The sequence below is a fragment of the Erythrolamprus reginae genome, chromosome 5, assembly GCF_031021105.1.
Source record: "Erythrolamprus reginae isolate rEryReg1 chromosome 5, rEryReg1.hap1, whole genome shotgun sequence".
Lineage (NCBI taxonomy): Eukaryota > Metazoa > Chordata > Lepidosauria > Squamata > Dipsadidae > Erythrolamprus > Erythrolamprus reginae.
In genome coordinates this window covers 66,300,733-66,318,273 of record NC_091954.1, presented here as the reverse complement: position 1 = coordinate 66,318,273, position 17,541 = coordinate 66,300,733, and the positions used below count along the sequence as shown (strand labels likewise).

General features: G+C 41.5%; 1 protein-coding gene across 1 annotated transcript in view; it reads left to right on the top strand.

Moving 5' to 3' along the window:
• Nucleotides 1-17,541, top strand: part of KCNIP2 (potassium voltage-gated channel interacting protein 2) — a 74,473-nt gene that overhangs the window by 44,355 nt on the left and 12,577 nt on the right. The gene's annotated exons all lie outside the window — the stretch shown is intronic.

Here is a 17,541-nt window from a genome sequence, read left to right as displayed (position 1 = left end):
GTTTGATTCTGGAATCAATGGTCCTGAGAAGCAGTCTGCTTTCTTTCACTGGAAATTAATTATCTAGATACTTTGGGGTAGACAATCATCTCTTGTTTTAATCTAGATTCCTATATTGAGCTGAGGGGCTGAATCTGATAATCTAAATCAGAGGCTGCCAACCTTTTGGACTTCAGGGACCACTAAATTAATAATTTTAAATGCCATGGACCACTAATACATTTTTTTTAAAAAAAGATAAATTTATCTTTTATATTGCACTAAATATCTTTAGTGCAATATAAAAAATGCAAATAATTTTTCTGCAGACCACCAAAGTTTTCTAACCGATCACCAGTGGTCCATGGCTGATGACTTCTTTGAATTGTATGATTCTGCCTATCATTAGACAGAATACTGTCTCCTCATGGTTCAAATACTCTGTTGGGCAGGTAGGGAAAGGACAGTGGTGTGATAGGGTTGGACTGTCATCTAGTTTAATCAGGTGCTTTGTAGGGTGTTTGAAACAAGCATCCATACTGAAACAAATTTCAGCTGCTAGTCAAGTTGGCTTCTGTGTATGGAATAACACGGCATTTGATCCACTTTCAAGGTATGTTGTGTTAGTCCAGCCAAAGACAACTTGAGATACTATTTATGATGCCATAAATATAGTCTGTATTAGAAACATAGAAACATAGAAGATTGATGGCAGAAAAAGACCTCATGGTCCATCTAGTCTGCCACTATACTATTTCCTGTATTTTATCTTAGGACAGATATATGTTTATCTCAGGCATGTTTAAATTCAGTCACTGGGGATTTACCAACCACGTCTGCTAGAAGTTTGTTCCAAGCATCTACTACTCTTTCAGTAAAATAATGTTTTCTCACGTTGCTTCTGATCTTTCCCCCAACTAACCTCGGATTGTGCCCTCTTTTTCCTGTGTTCACTTTCCTATTAAAAACACTTCTCTCCTGAGCCTTATTTAACCCTTTAACATATTTAAATGTTTAAATATTTTTAAACATTGAAAATGTTTATGAGTGATCAAAGCTCCTAAACTTGGCACAATTGCTTTCTTCTGCATTATTTTCCCCTGGTGAACATTAGCCTGGTAAGTATCTGAGAGACTGAATCCCTAGTTCGTGAATTCTGTTGATTCTCCTTTTTACTGGAGTTAGAACAAAACTGTGCAGCATTTTTATTTCCCCAGAAGACCTTTTGAAGAAGGAGAAGTGCCTTTCCCGTTTTTGGTTATATTTTACTGATAAAGAAATAAATGGAGACTAGTATAGTTTAAATAGTTTGTCCAGATTTCTATGTCCTATATGGACTTCCTTCTTCGGGAAACGCACTGTTGGAGCGGCTTAGGAGACACTCTTGTAGGTCAATCCCTGCAACTGGGCCCAAACTCATTCTTCCGTCTGTGGCACTCAAAACTGTCTCTACCTCTCGCCTTGTGTTATTTTTGACTATAAGAGTGTTTCTAAGCTTTGCTGCATTATGCTCCCTGGTGAAATGAAATCCTCTAATGGCTTACAGACTTTAATGGATAAAATCCCTTCATCAGCCCACCACAATCAATCACCCTATATCTGTGGTTGTGCCAAAGAGTGGGCTGTTTTTGTGTTTGTGTTCCTGACTGTTGCCCAACACAAAAAGAGACAAAATGGGGAAGGTGAGAGTTGCTGAATCAGGAGACTGTCGATGCAGCAAGGGGGGGGGGGAAGAGAAAAACAACCAATCATCTTCCTATACTACAAGTTTCCAGAGAGTTTTTTGTGTTAATCTATTCTGATGCATTTTAAAACACCTTGAGAATGGATACATTTATTACAGCATCAGCGTTCATGGCTCCTGAGAGATAAAGTGATGGAGTAAAAGAAAAAAACACAGCAAAATAAAATTAGTGATTTATCTATTGATAGTTGTCATTCACAAAACAATTGTTCCACAAGATATACAACCTTGGCAACCTGAAGTCCACTATGATGCGTGGACTGCAACTCTCATAATTTTCCAGCCAGCAACCCTGGATGAGGAATTCTCGGAGTTGAAGTCCGCACATCGTAAAGTTGCCAAGGTTGAGAAACATTGATAGACAGTTTTAGTTTAGTTTAGTTTAATTAGATTAATAGTCTGCCCTTCTCCTCACGGACGCAGGGCAGCTTACATAACAACAGAGTAGCAAAAAAAAAAAAGAATTTAAAACATTAAAAATAAATAAAACCCACAGTAAAAACAATCAATCAAGCTTCTTTCATCCTAATTGCCAGAACGAAACTATCACCCATGGTTCTAAGGCCTGCCAGCACAAATGTGTCTTTAAAGCCTTTCGAAAGGCAAGGAGAGTGGGGAGGGTTTCTGATCTCCAGGGGGAGTTGGTTCCAGAGGACCGGGGCTGCCACAGAGAAGGCTCTCCCCCTGTAGACCCACCAGCCAACTTTTTTTGGCTGACGGGGCCTGGAGGAGTCTGATTCTGTGCGACCTAACTGGTCACTGGGACATGTGAGGCAGAAGACGGTCCCATAAATAATCTGGTCCAATGCCATGTAGCCATTTTGAATCAGGTAATTAACATATGTGTGGTGATAAGCAACAATGGTAAAGATTAAGATGATTATACTTCTTAACAAATTGAGTTTGGCTACATAATGTGTCTTATGGGGGGGTAGGGGGGGTGAATCCAAAGAATGACTCTCTTGAGGTCAGTAACGAGGTGTTCTGGGCTAGTAAAATGTTCCCTCGTTGATTTTTTTAAAAAAATTATCATTTCTCGTGTCTGTTCTTTCTGCTCATTCCTTTATTTTAAATAGACATTGAAAATTTTATACAGTGTAATCCACAGTGCTGACATGATATAATCATTGACTCAGCCTTCCATCTTTCTGAGGTCAGTAAAATGAGGAATCAGATTGTTGGAAGCAATATCCTGATGCTGTAAAGGCTAAGAGAACTGAAAAGCACTTTGAAGCGGTATATAAGTCTAAATATAAGTTGTATCTGAAAGGCATTGCTTTGAGAAAGAATACATCTTTATCTTTACTGTAATCATTACAAGCAAATGACACTTTATTATGATGCAGCAAAAATCTTTTTCCAGATCGTCCCAATGTCTTTCTTTTGTTTACCAATCTATTAATACAGAGATAAAATAGTACAGTCAACATTGCCAGATTGTTGAGCAACAGATATTGTCACTGAATTTTTTTTGACATTGGATGGAGATGAAGTGAAATCTAAAGTTTTTCTAAAGTGAAATTACTAAAAGGAAGTTTAGCTTGTTAGATAGTCAACACTTATAATAGCTGTTGAAAAGCTATAGAGGTAATCCTTGATTTATGACCGTAATTGAGTCTGAAATTACAGTCATAGGTAGGTGAAGTAATAAATCAGGAAATCACTTGACTGGATCAAATTGTTTTACTTTTGATGGTCATTAAGTGAATGGCATAATCATTAAGTAAATGCCATGGTTGTTAAATGAATCAAGGTATGTGTTTTTTGCCAGAAACCGAAAGTAAGTACCAGAAATCAGCAAAACACATTGCAAATCAAATCACAGGCGATCACAGGACATTGCAGTCATAAAAGTAGTTAGTTGCCAAGAAACCAGAATACGATCATATGACTGTGGGGTGTGTATGTGTGGCATTCATAACTTAAAAATGGGTTGTAAGTAGTTTTGGGGAGGTATGTCGTAACTTCAAATGGTTATTAAGTGGTTGGTCATAAATCGAGAACTATTGGGAGTTCTTTAGTAGGCAAGCTGTGAGCATAAGCTAACCACACAAAAACACTAACTTTACACAGCTTCTGATGAAAGCTTTTTGTAAATAGATACAAAATGTTGTGTTTTCATAGTTTAGGAAGGCTTCACCAAAACCATGCCACGCAATGCCAGGGGTTAATGGTGCCTGGAGTGCTGTTCTTGGAGCCCACTGCCCTGAAGGACATTGCCATCTTTGCTACTATTCACAAGCCTCACATTGGCTAACTCATTGGTGGTCCAAAACCTGACACATTAATAGGAAAAAAGAGGGACTATAGGACAGATTGAAAATCTGGTGTTATTGATTGTGGCTCTTAAAATGCTGCCATCAATAATTCAGAAGAAAAATTGGCAGGAAACAGAGAAGATGTGTACCTAAGTGAGGATGTGACAGAGTTGCAGAGAGGAAAGAAGAGATAAAAGTCCAACTACCAGAAACTTGCACATAATCAAGTCTGCAGTGGATAGTAGACAAAAGTCCTGATTGAAATTGACAGGGTGATTCTGTGCACTAGGAAGAAGGAACAGAATTAGAGAGCCAGCTGTGGGATAAAAATGTGAATTAAGGTGGTAAGAAACTACCACTAATCAGGGAATGATCTCCCCCCCCCAAAAAAAAATATATGTAAGTTAGTGCTTCTTTGCACATTACACTTCCCAGCAACTTCCAATACGTCTTAGATACGGAATGGGAACGCTGGGATATATCAACTACTTGCTAGAGAGATCACTGGAGGCGCTTCCAGGACCTGCCTTATTTTTAAAATGCAACTTTCTTGTTTGGGTTCATGTTACATAGAAACATAGAAGACTGACGGCAGAAAAAGACCTCATGGTCCATCTAGTCTGCCCTTATACTATTTCCTGTATTTTATCTTACAATGGATATATGTTTATCCCAGACATGTTTAAATTCGGTTACTGTGGATTTACCGACCACGTCTGCTGGAAGTTTGTTCCAAGGATCTACTACTCTTTCAGTAAAATAATATTTTCTCATGTTGCCCTTGATCTTTCCCCCAACTAACTTCAGATTGTGTCCCCTTGTTCTTGTGTTCACTTTCCTATTAAAAACACTTCCCTCCTGAACCCTATTTAACCCTTTAACATATTTAAATGTTTCGATCATGTCCCCCCTTTTCCTTCTGTCTTCCAGACTATACAGATTGAGTTCATTAAGTCTTTCCTGATACGTTTTATACTTAAGACCTTCCACCATTCTTGTAGCCCGTCTTTGGACCCGTTCAATTTTGTCAATATCTTTTTGTAGGTGAGGTCTCCAGAACTGAACACAGTACTCCAAATGTGGTCTCACCAGCGCTCTGTATAAGGGGATCACAATCTCCCTCTTCCTGCTTGTTATACCTCTAGCTATGCAGCCAAGCATCCTACTTGCCTTTCCTACCGCCTGACCACACTGCTCACCCATTTTGAGACTGTCAGAAATCACTACCCCTAAATCCTTCTCTTCTGAAGTTTTTGCTAACACAGAATTGCCAATGCAATACTCAGATTGAGGATTCCTTTTTCCCAAGTGCATTATTTTACATTTGGAAACATTAAACTGCAGTTTCCATTGCTTTGACCATTTATCTAGTAAAGCTAAATCATTTACCATATTACAGACCCCTCCAGGAATATCAACCCTATTGCACACTTTAGAGTCATCGGCAAATAGGCAAACCTTCCCTACCAAACCTTCCCCTATGTCACTCACAAACATATTAAAAAGAATAGGACCCAGAACAGACCCTTGTGGCACATAAACAATGTTCAACATAAACATTGATAATATTAGGCACTGTGGAGCTTCTAAGAATAACTTGATCCACAGTGTGAAGCAGTTTTCTCTTGTAATGCAGGTGATGAAAATCAAATTATAAATTTAGTAAATTTTAGGGTAGACTAAGCTCCTATTTAAAACAAGAGCACACACATTTATCAGAAACAGCATTGTCCACTTATGTGGCATGTCTTTTAGCCATTTTGACGTTTCCTATTTGTTTCATGTCCACTCTTTGGAATTTATTTTCATGGAAAAATGAACTAAAATATATTTTTTAAACACCCTTTTCATCTTGTTTTGCAAGTGTAGCATATAATTGCTGAGATGTACACTTCAAAGAGGAATTTTTACCCATATCAAAAAGCTGCCAAGTGCAATTGCAAACAGCCAAAGCAACAATGAGAATTTTACACAAGATAATGAAAACTATGCACAACTATGCACATTCCAGGTTTGTTTACTTGGAGAGTTCAGTTTATTTTAGTCTTATCAGTTTCTTGGCAGTATGTTTGTCTTTTTTGCCGACCAGACATGCCATGAGATTAACAGTTTTGCAAGGGATTCATTTGGGGTACTCCTTGGTGCCACCTCACCTTTATTTATTTATTTTATTTATTTATTTATTTTGTCCAATACATAATACACATTGAAGAGAATAGATATGTAATAATATAAATAAAGAAAAGAATAGAAGAAAAGATATAAAAGTATAGGTGAACATATTTGAAAGGAAGAAAAGATAAATGAGATAAGGAGAGACAATTGGTCAGGGGACGGAAGGCACACTGGTGCACTTATGCACGCCCCTTACTGACCTCTAAGGAACCTGGAGAGGTCAATCGTGGATAGTCTAAGGGAAAAATGTTGGGGGTTAGGGGTTGACACTACTGAGTCAGGTAATGAGTTCCACGCTTCGACAACTCGGTTGCTGAAGTCATATTTTTTACAGTCAAGTTTGGAGCGGTTAATATTAAGTTTGAATCTGTTGCGTGTTCTTGTGTTGTTGCGATTGAAGCTGAAGTACCGTATTTTCCGGCGTATAAGACGACTTTTTAACCCCTGAAAATCTTTTCCACAGTGGGGGGTCGTCTTATACGCCGGATACTGATTCCAGGCTCCGGAGGGAGCTCGGGCGGTGGCGAGAAGACGGGATTCCGGGTGCCGAGCGCCACCTGCCCGCCGTTCCAGCGCCTCGGCCTGCTCGCCCGGCCTCTTGCCCGGTGGGGAGAGCAAAGGCGGCGCCGGGAGTAGCGGAGGCGAGGCGGAGAAGAAAGAAGCGGCGGATAGCTGGCGAGGCACTGGCTAGAGGGCTGGACTTCACCGCTTTCCTGCCGCTCCCACCGCCGGCTTTGCTGGGGTTGAGCGCCACGCCCGGCGGCAGGAACTGCGGGGGGTAGCCGGCATAACGAGCCCTTGCCGCAGCTATCCGCCGCTTCTTTCTTCTCCGCCTCGCCTCTGCTACTCCCACCGCCGCCTTTGCCTCTTGCCCGGCGGGGAGAGCAAAGGTGGCAGCGGGAGTAGCGGAGGCGAGGCGGAGAAGAAAGAAGTGGCGGATAGCCGCGGCAAGGGCTCGTTAGCCGGAGCATACGCCAGCTACCCCCCGCAGTTCCTGCCGCCGGGCGTGGCGCTCAACCCCAGCAAAGCCGGCGGTGGGAGCGGCAGCAAAGCGGCGAAGTCCAGCCCTCTAGCCGGCGCCTCGCCAGCTATCCGCCGCTTTTTTCTTCTCCGCCTCGCCTACGCTACTCCCGCCGCCGCCTTTGCTCTCCCCGCCGGGCAAGAGGCAAAGGCAGCGGCGGGAGTAGTGGAAGCGAGGCGGAGAAGAAAGAAGCAGCGGATAGCTGGCGAGGCGCTGGCTAGAGGGCTGGACCGTGCCGCTTTGCTGCTGCTCCCACCGCCGGCTTTGCTGGGGTTGAGCGCCACGCCCGGCGGCAGGAACTGCGGGGGGTAGCCGGCATAACGAGCCCTTGCTGCAGCTATCCGCCGCTTCTTTCTTCTCCGCCTCGCCTCCGCTACTCCCGCCGCCGCCTTTGCCTCTTGCCCGGCGGGGAGAGAGCTGAAGGAACACGTACCAAAACTGGGGACAATCTTACGTCTCCCCTGCGCGCTCCTCCCCGCGTGCCTTCACCTCCCAGCCCAGCCCAGCCCGCCTGAAACCCAATAACCGCGACCATCCAGCCATGCCTCCTCTTCCCGCTGGCGCCGACCAAGACGCGCACGGGAGCTTCGGAAGGTGCAGCCGGCCGCCAGAGCCCCGGGGGAGCCTTCCCGCACACCGCCCGGGCCGAGGGAGAGGGCCAAGCGGCGGCCAGTATGCCGGCTGCGGGTGGTCGGCCGGGCGGCCTTTTGCCTGGCTGGCTGGTCCTGGCGCTCTCTGGCACTCTGGTTTGGGCGCCGCCGCCGCGGGTGACGCTCCTCTGCCCACCGCTCTTCCACTGCGAGGAGGACGGCGTGGCGCTCTCTGCCGACTGCTCCGAAGGGGCGCTGGGCTCCGTGCCCGCCGGCCTCAGGCCCTTCACCGCCTACCTGTAAGCCCCGCGCTATCCCGCGCTTCGCCTGCGGCTTCTCCCGGGGAAGGGGAGGGGGAAAGGGCAGAGCTGCCTGCCGGAAATCCAAGGACGACTTTAGCCGGATCCCCAAAGGAACGGAGGAGCATCTCTTTCTCTCCCTCCCTCTCTCCCACTCTTCCTCTCACTCTCTCTTCCTCCGCCTGTCTCTGAACCGCTTGAAGTTTCGCCCCCACTGGTCCTCGTCGCCTCTCAACCTGCGCTTTGGAAAGGTGTTCGCCCGTCTATGTGTAGCGTAGCTGAAGGAACGCGTACCAAAACCGGGGACAATCTTAGTCTCCCCTGCACGCTTCGTGGTCGTTTTCACCGAGCGGCGCTTTTGCATTGAAACCAGACAGCCGCCCGCTCATGAATAGAATATAATAGAATAGTTTATTGGCCAAGTGTGATTAGACACACAAGGAATTTGCATTGGTGCATATGCTCTCAGCGTACATAAAAGAAAAAGATACATTTGTCAAGAATCATGTGTACAACACTTAATGATTGTCATAGGGATCAAATAAGCAATGAAGGCGGAGAACAAGAGAGAGGGAGAGAGGTGATTCTTGAAGCATATGGTAAAAAGCACCCAAATAATAAGAAACACCCCCCCCCAGCACACACCTGTGTTTGAAAAGAATAAAAGAGAAAAAAACCCCAGCCCTCAACTGGTTTTGGAAATGATTCGAGTGTGTATACACACACACACACACACACACACACACACACACACACACACACACACACACACGTGTAAGGGGGGAAGAGAGACAGGGATGGAAAAAGAGGAGAAGTGAGAGGGAGAAGGAATGAGGGAAAAAGGGAGGAAGAGAGAGAAATGAGAAACATAAGAGAGAAAAGGGGGAAAGACAGGAGAAGAACCCAGAAATGAGACAGTGGTATAAATTTGAGGAGGGATGATTGATGATTGACTGTATTTATAAGGGGATGTTACATGGGATTGTATATATGAGGGGGTTATTTATGTGTGTGTGTGTGTGTGTGTGTGTGTGTGTGTGTGTGTGTGTGTGTATGTATGTATTTATTTATTAGATTTGTGTAATTTTGGTTGGTGGTGTGCCCCAGGATTTTGTAAATGTAAAAAATGTGCTGCGGCTCAAAAAAGGTTGAAAATCACTGCTCTAGCAGGTGGTAAATCAGCACTCCTTTTAACTGACAAGGGACCCATTTCCCAGACTTTGATCATTTCTCCAGGTATTTTTGTACCTACTTGACCAACATTATTAGTGGTTGCAAAATTGAATGTTAAACTGGATGCATTTATTTCTGCCTGTTTGTATTTGTTCTTATGTTTAACCATTGAAAATGTACTTTTCCTCCAAAAAGAATCATCTTTCCATATTTCTTAGGCAACATTTTAAAATAACTTTAAAAGCTGAGGTCATATTATTCATCCTGCTCTGTATCATAGCACACTGCACAGTACTGAAAATTGGCAGGGTCACTAATTAAACCCGACAAGTTAAAATCTGTTTAAGTGACATTGCAAGAGGATAAAGACAGAAAGTGCGGAAAGAGGAAAAAATGGATGGGCTGTTTGGATTGCCATATCATGATATCACATACAGATTCTCATTCCATAATAGATTCTCACATAGGTGTCAGCATGCTGCATGTTAGACTGAAAGATACCTGCAGAATAGATGATAGGAGAAAGAAAAATAGCCAGGTTCACCTTTTTGTGTTGACAAATTATGATGAGTTATAATAATAAACTTAATTGTGGTGAGGAGAAATATGAGAGGCAGACAAGACAGATAGACAGAGACATATGGAGAGAGAGACAGAAGAGTGCTCCCACTTGGCTCTCTCTCTCTAAATAATTCATTCATAATTTTAACAATAAGATCTTCATCATTAGTAATTAAAATATTGTGTTATCATGTTCAGAAATGATTTTTTTCTCAATGCAAGTACATCATAGACCTAGACTCAGTTTTTGACAGTCAGAAGAGGGGTAGTCTTATACGGCGAGTATATCTCAAATTCTATATTTTAACTGGAAAAGTTAGGGGGTCGTCTTATACGCCCAGTCGTCTTATACGCCGGAAAATACGGTAGTCATTGACAGGTAGAACATTGCAGCATATGATCTTGTGGGCAATACTTAGATCGTGTTTTAGGCGACGTAGTTCTAAGCTTTCTAGATCTAGGATTGATAGTCTGCTTTCGTAGGGTATTCTGTATTATATGTTTTGTAAAGATACTGATAAATGTTAATGATATAACATTTCTTTAGGAGTTAAAGTAATATTATACTTTTTTGCCCTTTCCGGATGTGTAGAAATATAGAGGCATAGTGTTTGTCACCAGCCATAAGTGGTGTGAAACAGAAGAAACCTGTCATAGAATAAAAAGTTCATGCGGGAAAAAAAATGAAATACAATTGTAACATACACAGAATGAGGCATGGATCCTCACTTAGATAGGAATGGGATAATGTTATCAGGGTTAAAGTCACAAGTGGAAGCTTAAGGGATAAATGCTGCAAAAAAATGGAGTAACTTAACCTCTTTTGTTCGATTGTTGGGAGCGATCTTCTTTTCTTTTTCTCTAATATTTTATTCGTATGCTTTATATATTTTAACATGTCCATTCATAGTCATCAGAATAATCTGTCATTTAAAAATATACTTAAAATATAAATACAATATAAAAATGAGGATCAATGACAGAAGCAATAAAATAGCATTATAACACATAGTTACACTATGCAACTATATTCAATTCAATTCAATTCATTAGATTTGCATGCTGCCCCTCTCCGAAGACTCGGGGCGTCTCACAACAACGATAAAAACAGTATTATAATGGCACAAATCTAATATTAAAAATAACTAAAAACCCTATCATAATTAAAAACCAAACAGCACGTACATACCAAACATAAATTATAAGGAGCCTGGGGAAAAGATGTCTCAAATCCCCCATGCCTGGCGGTATAGGTGGGTCTTAAGTAGTTTACGAAAGGCAAGGAGGGTGGGGGCAGTTCTAATCTCCGGGGGGAGTTGATTCCAGAGGGCCGGGGCCGCCACAGAGAAGGCTCTTCCCCTGGGGCCCGCCAGACGACATTGTTTAGTCGACGGGACCCGAGAAGGCCAACTCTGTGGGACCTATCTTTATCTTTTAGGGCATTATATACTATACTATGCTACTATACAAAGCATTTGAGAATTATAGCATCTTTATCTGGCATTAAAAAGGTGCTGAAATTTAGTATCAATAAATTATAGACAATTGCTTGGATGCCATAATATGAGTCAACTGAGGAACCTATAAGGCCACACCTCCCATACAATAGGTCTAAATAAAAATGACGAGCAGTTTCGGTACTAGCGTTTAGGGTACCACAGAGCAGGTGCCAGAATAGAAAATGCTTGTCTCCCGAGTCCCATCAAATATAATGCCCTAAAAGATAAGGACTCACAATATGCTTCTCCTAGATCTGATGGGCTTGGCAGATGTGATCAGGAAGAGTGGTCCCTCAAATAACCTAATCTAACAACATGAAAAGCTTTAAAAGTAGCACCTTGCATTGGACCCAGAAGCAAACTGGATACTAGCGCAGCTAACAGAGCAGAGGTATAACAGTGCAGTGGTGGGTTTTATTTTTATTTTTAGTGCTAGTTCTGTGGGCATGGCTTGGTGGGCATGGCAGGGGAAGGATACTGTAAAATCTCCATCCCCACCCACTCCAGGGGAAGGTTATTGCAAAATCCTCATTTCTTCCGGATCAGCTGGGACTCAGGAGGTAGAGAATAGATGGGGGCAGATTGTAGTTCTCTGAACTACTCAAAATTTTTGCTACCTGTTCTCCAGAACTGGTCAGAACCTACTGAAACCCACTTCTGAACAAGTGCCAATCCAGGGCCACCTGTAACTGCCTGCATCATAGCAATCTGTACCAGCTGAAGCTTCCAGGTACACTTCAAAGGCAGCCCATACAATAGTTTACCCAGAAGTTGACCAGTGAATAAGTAATCATAATCAAAGCCTCACAATCCAGACATGGGTGCAATTGGGGCACAAGATGAAGTTGAACACGACTTGAGTATTGCCCACAAGATCATATGCTGCAACGTCCTACCGGTCAATGACTACTTCAGCTTCAACAACCACAACACAAGAGCACGCAATAGATTCAAACTGAATACGAACCGCTCCAAACTTGACTGTAAAAAATATGATTTCAACAATCGAGTTATCGAAGCGTGGAACTCATTACCGGACTCAATCGTCTCAACCCCTAACCCCCAACATTTCTCCCTTAGACTATCCACGATTGACCTCTCCAGGTTCCTAAGAGGCCAATAAGGGGCGTACATAAGTGCCCCTTGTCCAATTGTCCCTTGTCCAATTGTCTTTCCTTTATCTCACTTTTCATATATATTTTCTTCCTTTCATATATCCTCTCCTATAAGTCCACTTTTATCCTTATATATATTACTACATGTCTATATTTCTTCCTATGTATTTATGTAGTGGACAAATGAATAAATAAATGAATAAATAAAAATAAAGGCCCTCCTAGTCATGACTGTCACCTGTTCTTCAAACAGGAGTCATGAGTTCAGGATGACCTACAAGTAGACCCCCAAATTGTGCAATGGGTCTGTTTTGGGCAGTGCAACTCTACTCAGGAGGAAATATGACATAGGCAAGCCCCAAACCCACAGCCACTGAATCTTGCCAGGGTTTTTTGTGAAGTCTTTTGTGCCTTATCCAGACTTATCCTGTCACCCTCAGACATCAGGGTATGACAGCAACAGAATTTCTCAGTTTGCCAGGGGCTGAGTCGCATCAGGGAAATGATGATACTTCACCCCACGATGATGGATGAGCTTATCCAGTGGCTTCCTGTAAATATAAATAGGAATGGGGAGAGCAGTGAACCCTACAGTACCTCACGCAGTAGGAGTCAAGAGCAGGCTCTCTCCCCAGTTACCACCGATTGGCATTGACCCTGGAGAAAGGAGGAAAACCAGCACAATATTACAGTAAATTTAACCCACTATATTCTTTGAACACATTTTCTCGGGTTAAATTACATTTTTAATGGTTGACCTCAGAGGGACTATAATAACTGTTTAGAAGGTCATATATTATTAATTTGTTAGAATTCTATCCATTTTCCACCCAGAACTTAAGGCAGTTTATCTGGGAATTTCCCTTCATTTTATTCCAATAACAGCATTTGAGATACTGTAGGTTAAGCTATGAGAGGAGGACTGGCTGAAAAATCATCCTGTGAATTTCCATAGCCAAGGAGGGCCTCCTTGGTTAATTCACACTTTAACCACTGAACATAAGAACATAAGAACAGCCATGCTGAACTGGGCCAAAGCCCACCAAGTCCAGCGTTCTGTGTCACACAGTGGCCGACCAATTGTACATGGGGATCTAGAGCAGAAAGAGAAGGAAAAACCCTCCCTTTCCCCTGATCCCCAATAAATTTGTATGCCGCCCCGAGTCTTTGGAGAGGGGCGGCATACAAATCTAATAAATTATTATTATTATTATTATTATTATTATTATTATTATTATTATTATAAATGGTATCCAAGGGAATCCTGCCTGCCTCAACCACATAGAGGCGACACATGGACATCCGTTTCAATAACCACTTGGCATCCATGAATCTGTCTAATCCTGCCTTGAACCTATCAAGGCTGACAGCTGTCACAACCTCTTCTGGAAGTGAATTCCATAAACCAACAACCCACTGGGTGAAGAAATATTTCCCTTTATTTGTCCTCACTTTCCTATGAGCTTTAGGGAGGGCCCCCTTTCCTAGTATTGTGTGATGAAGAGTTTTTCTCTATCCACGTTTTCTATCTCACACATTTTATACACTTCGATCAAGTCACCCCTTAAATGCCGTCTTTCAAGGCTGAAGAGACCAAGGCGTTGCAACCTGGTTTCATAAGGGAGGTGCTCCATTTCCTTGATCCTTCTCATTGCCCTTTTTTGCACCTTTTCCAGTTCCATTATATCCTTCTCAAGGTGTGGTGACCAGAACTGTACACAGTACTCCAGAGTGGTCTCACCATTGATTTGTACAGAGGCAACACAACACTGTACTATAGTGGCTATATCACTGTTGTAAAGCAAATTCCCCTTAAGAGAATTTCACTACATTCATTGAAAGTGATACGATGATGACTCAGAATGTACAGATACTTACATAGCTGTATTCCTTTTGAAGTTTTATAGTAAATTCTACATTTGGCATCCCAGCTTCTTTTAAGCTAGTGATTAGTTTTTGATATGATCCCATTGGTATTTTTTTCATATGATTACTTTTTAAGAAGGTGAACAGAGGATTCGTGTTATCTGAGAGTTTAAAGTCTATGCCATGAAGCAAACGATCCTATAATAGGATATAGTAGCATGTATCAGAAAAGGATAATGCTTCCCTTCCACAGACTAAATAAATATAAGGGTAATGTATCAAAACTGAAAATGATCCAAAGGTCTAATCACCAGAGCTAACATTTGGGGAGCATTATAGGAGACTAAATGAAGGATTAAAGATGGGAAACATTCGCATGAAAGAATAGGCCAAAGTAAGAAGCTTCTGCTCTTCAGGTTTGTTATTCAGGTTACTGCTAAGGAATGGGGTGGGAATATGTTTTCAGGATTAGCAAGGAATCTGTCCAAGCCCAAGGGGTGGACAGAGGAAGACATGTGGTAGACTTCTGTTCAAGACAGCAAAGGGATCATTTAGGTCTTGTAGCCATTTCCAAAAATTAAAAATGTAGTAGCAAAAAAAAAATAAAAAATGGCTCGACAAAGTCATGCCTGGTACTCTTTAAGATGTTCCTACATAAGTTATTAAGTGATTTACAGGAACTCTAACCATGGAAAATGAAACTGGCAGATTCTTTTGCATTATTTTCTATCTAGAAAATGCCGACCAGAATGAAGCTATATTTGCTTCTGGGCTGATTTATTATTTATTACCCATTTAGAGGTTATTTTTTTCTGGGCAATTTGATCATAAAGCTGTGTGGTCATCAACTGTTGCAAATGCAGCTAAGTTTTCTAGGTGTGTGCTTATAAAAGGGTAACAAATGATGTATATATTCTGTGTAGGTATCATCTGTCTCTTTCTAGTTAATACCATGATAGAAACAAACCGGTTTAATATGTGCATTAGATCTTAACAAGGACAAAAATGTGTGGAAGTGTGAAAGAGAGTGTGATTAACTTTTAAAGTTATTATTTCAAGTGAAATTATTATCTGAAGTAGTTGCCAAGAGAGTAGACAATGAACTAATGGAAGCCAGGACAGCAAAAATAAATGAAACATATTGTAAGTGGTTTCCTATACCACTTATTCTTTGGAAATGCATGATCAGTTGCTGCATTCTCAGTGCTTTTGCTCAAATTAGTTACTATGTTCTCTTCTAATTTTTGTTTTAAATCTTTTTTACACCTGCTCCAATCTACATGTGCAGATTCCTAACTGCCTTTTAGTTTTCTCAGTTTAGAATTACATTTTAAAACTAAGACCTGCATCAGCATGGACACAAATACAGTTTTGTGCCTCCTTAATTGTACAGCACTACAAATGGCAGGAAGAAATGAGTAAATAAACAAAAAGTCACATTGCAATTGTTTAATCTTTATGCCTGAGCTGAGAATGTGGCAGGATTCAACTATACTATGAATTTTATTAACTATCTGGCAGTTATGCAGCAGGGCATAACAGTATGTTTCCAAGTATCAATTCCTTGATTCCATAAAATGTTAGAATGTATTATTCTTGGGGTGCCCACTGCCCAGATATGAAATTTTTTCATGATGTCACTGTATGCTCAGTAAGTGGATTTGACACTGTTAAACTTCTAAATGCTACTGGAGAAAGAGGATACATAAACATCTGTGCTTTTTTCCTTTCTCATCTTTTTACTGTACAATTTCCTATAATTCATTTTGATTGAGAGGAATGATTATTTCTTTTTAAGGGAGTTTTGGGCTGTAACCAAGTTGGACTTCTTCTTTTTTGGCAGCACTGAGATTATGCATGTTTGTCTTCTCTGATTTATTCCATGTTTATTATGACTGACACTTAGGGAATGATTGGGGTAGCTAAAAGATGCCGTGATATGTTAATTCCTTGTGGCGATTGTCATTTTTTTGCAGGCAATCCATCTGGTCATGCTAAAAAAGCCCTGAAGCAGCGGTTCCTCAAGCTGCTCCCCTGCTGCCGCCAACCTAAATCCATCCCCTCAATCAGCCAAAGCAAGTGACACTTTGTGCCTCTTTATGTTCTCTGTGCTGTGACATTATAACATCCAGGAAGGGGGAGAAAGGATTCCCTCTGCATAGAATTTATATAAAATCCTTAGATGTTTTTTAAAAAAACAAACAAACTTTAGATCAAATATATATTGCAATCAGAGGTGGGCTGCTAAGGTGGAACGGTGACATGTGGCACACCTGTGTGTCCGTGCGTGATTTCGCTACCTGCCCAGGTGCAGTACCATTATTGCACTGGACTCCACTAGCACTCAGAGCCATGGGGGGTAGCACACATCACCGATCCCCCTTAGCAGCCCACCTCTGGTTGCAAATAATGATGATATGCTAGTAATACCTAAGATACAAAATGGATAGCCAAGGCAGACTTTCTGACTTGAGCCACTGATATTGTACCACTGCTTTGAGGTGGAATTGGGTCTTTGTTACCTGCTGCAAATGCTTGCTACAGTGTACAGGACTACTGTGGGCATCAAGGTTGAGTATTTATGGTAATCCTAAACTACTGGCTAACTAACTCTTGCTGTGAGATGGATTCTTTCCTTTGTCTGTTTGTAAACCAAGCTTTATGGACAGGTTTGTTGTGTCATTTATTAACATCGTGCCAGCTACAAGTTAAGAATGTGCTCAACGTCCACATTCAGCAGGTTGATTAACTCATAGCCAGTAATAATAGTTGTATGCTATTGTCAAAGACTGGCCTTTCCTTTCAGGGTGTTTTGGTGATTTGTGCAGTTTAAATAGTCTAAATAAAAAGAAATAAACTGTGGGGTTTTTTTACTTTTCTGATTTTTAACACTTTATCCTAGCCCAGGAAAAATATTGACTCATTAGGAAAGCTTTGCAATATATCTACTATATATGTATTTATCTGCACGTACACATTTCCTTTTCATATACTGTATACTGCAAGTAACGTACTGGAGATTGTCTTAAACTGAGAATAGAACGGTTCTTTTGCAATTTTTAATAGCTTCAGTTCATTGCTGTGATTGACTAAATACCTTTGAGAATCTCTGTGATTTGATATCAATATGCATAGCGACTAAAGGATAAGCATTAGTTCCACAGCTTCAGATTTCTATTTACATATTTGTATTTGAGCCTAGAGAACTGGTGGAGAGAGACATATGTAGCAATGCTTGCGTGTTGCGCCTCTAACATTTAT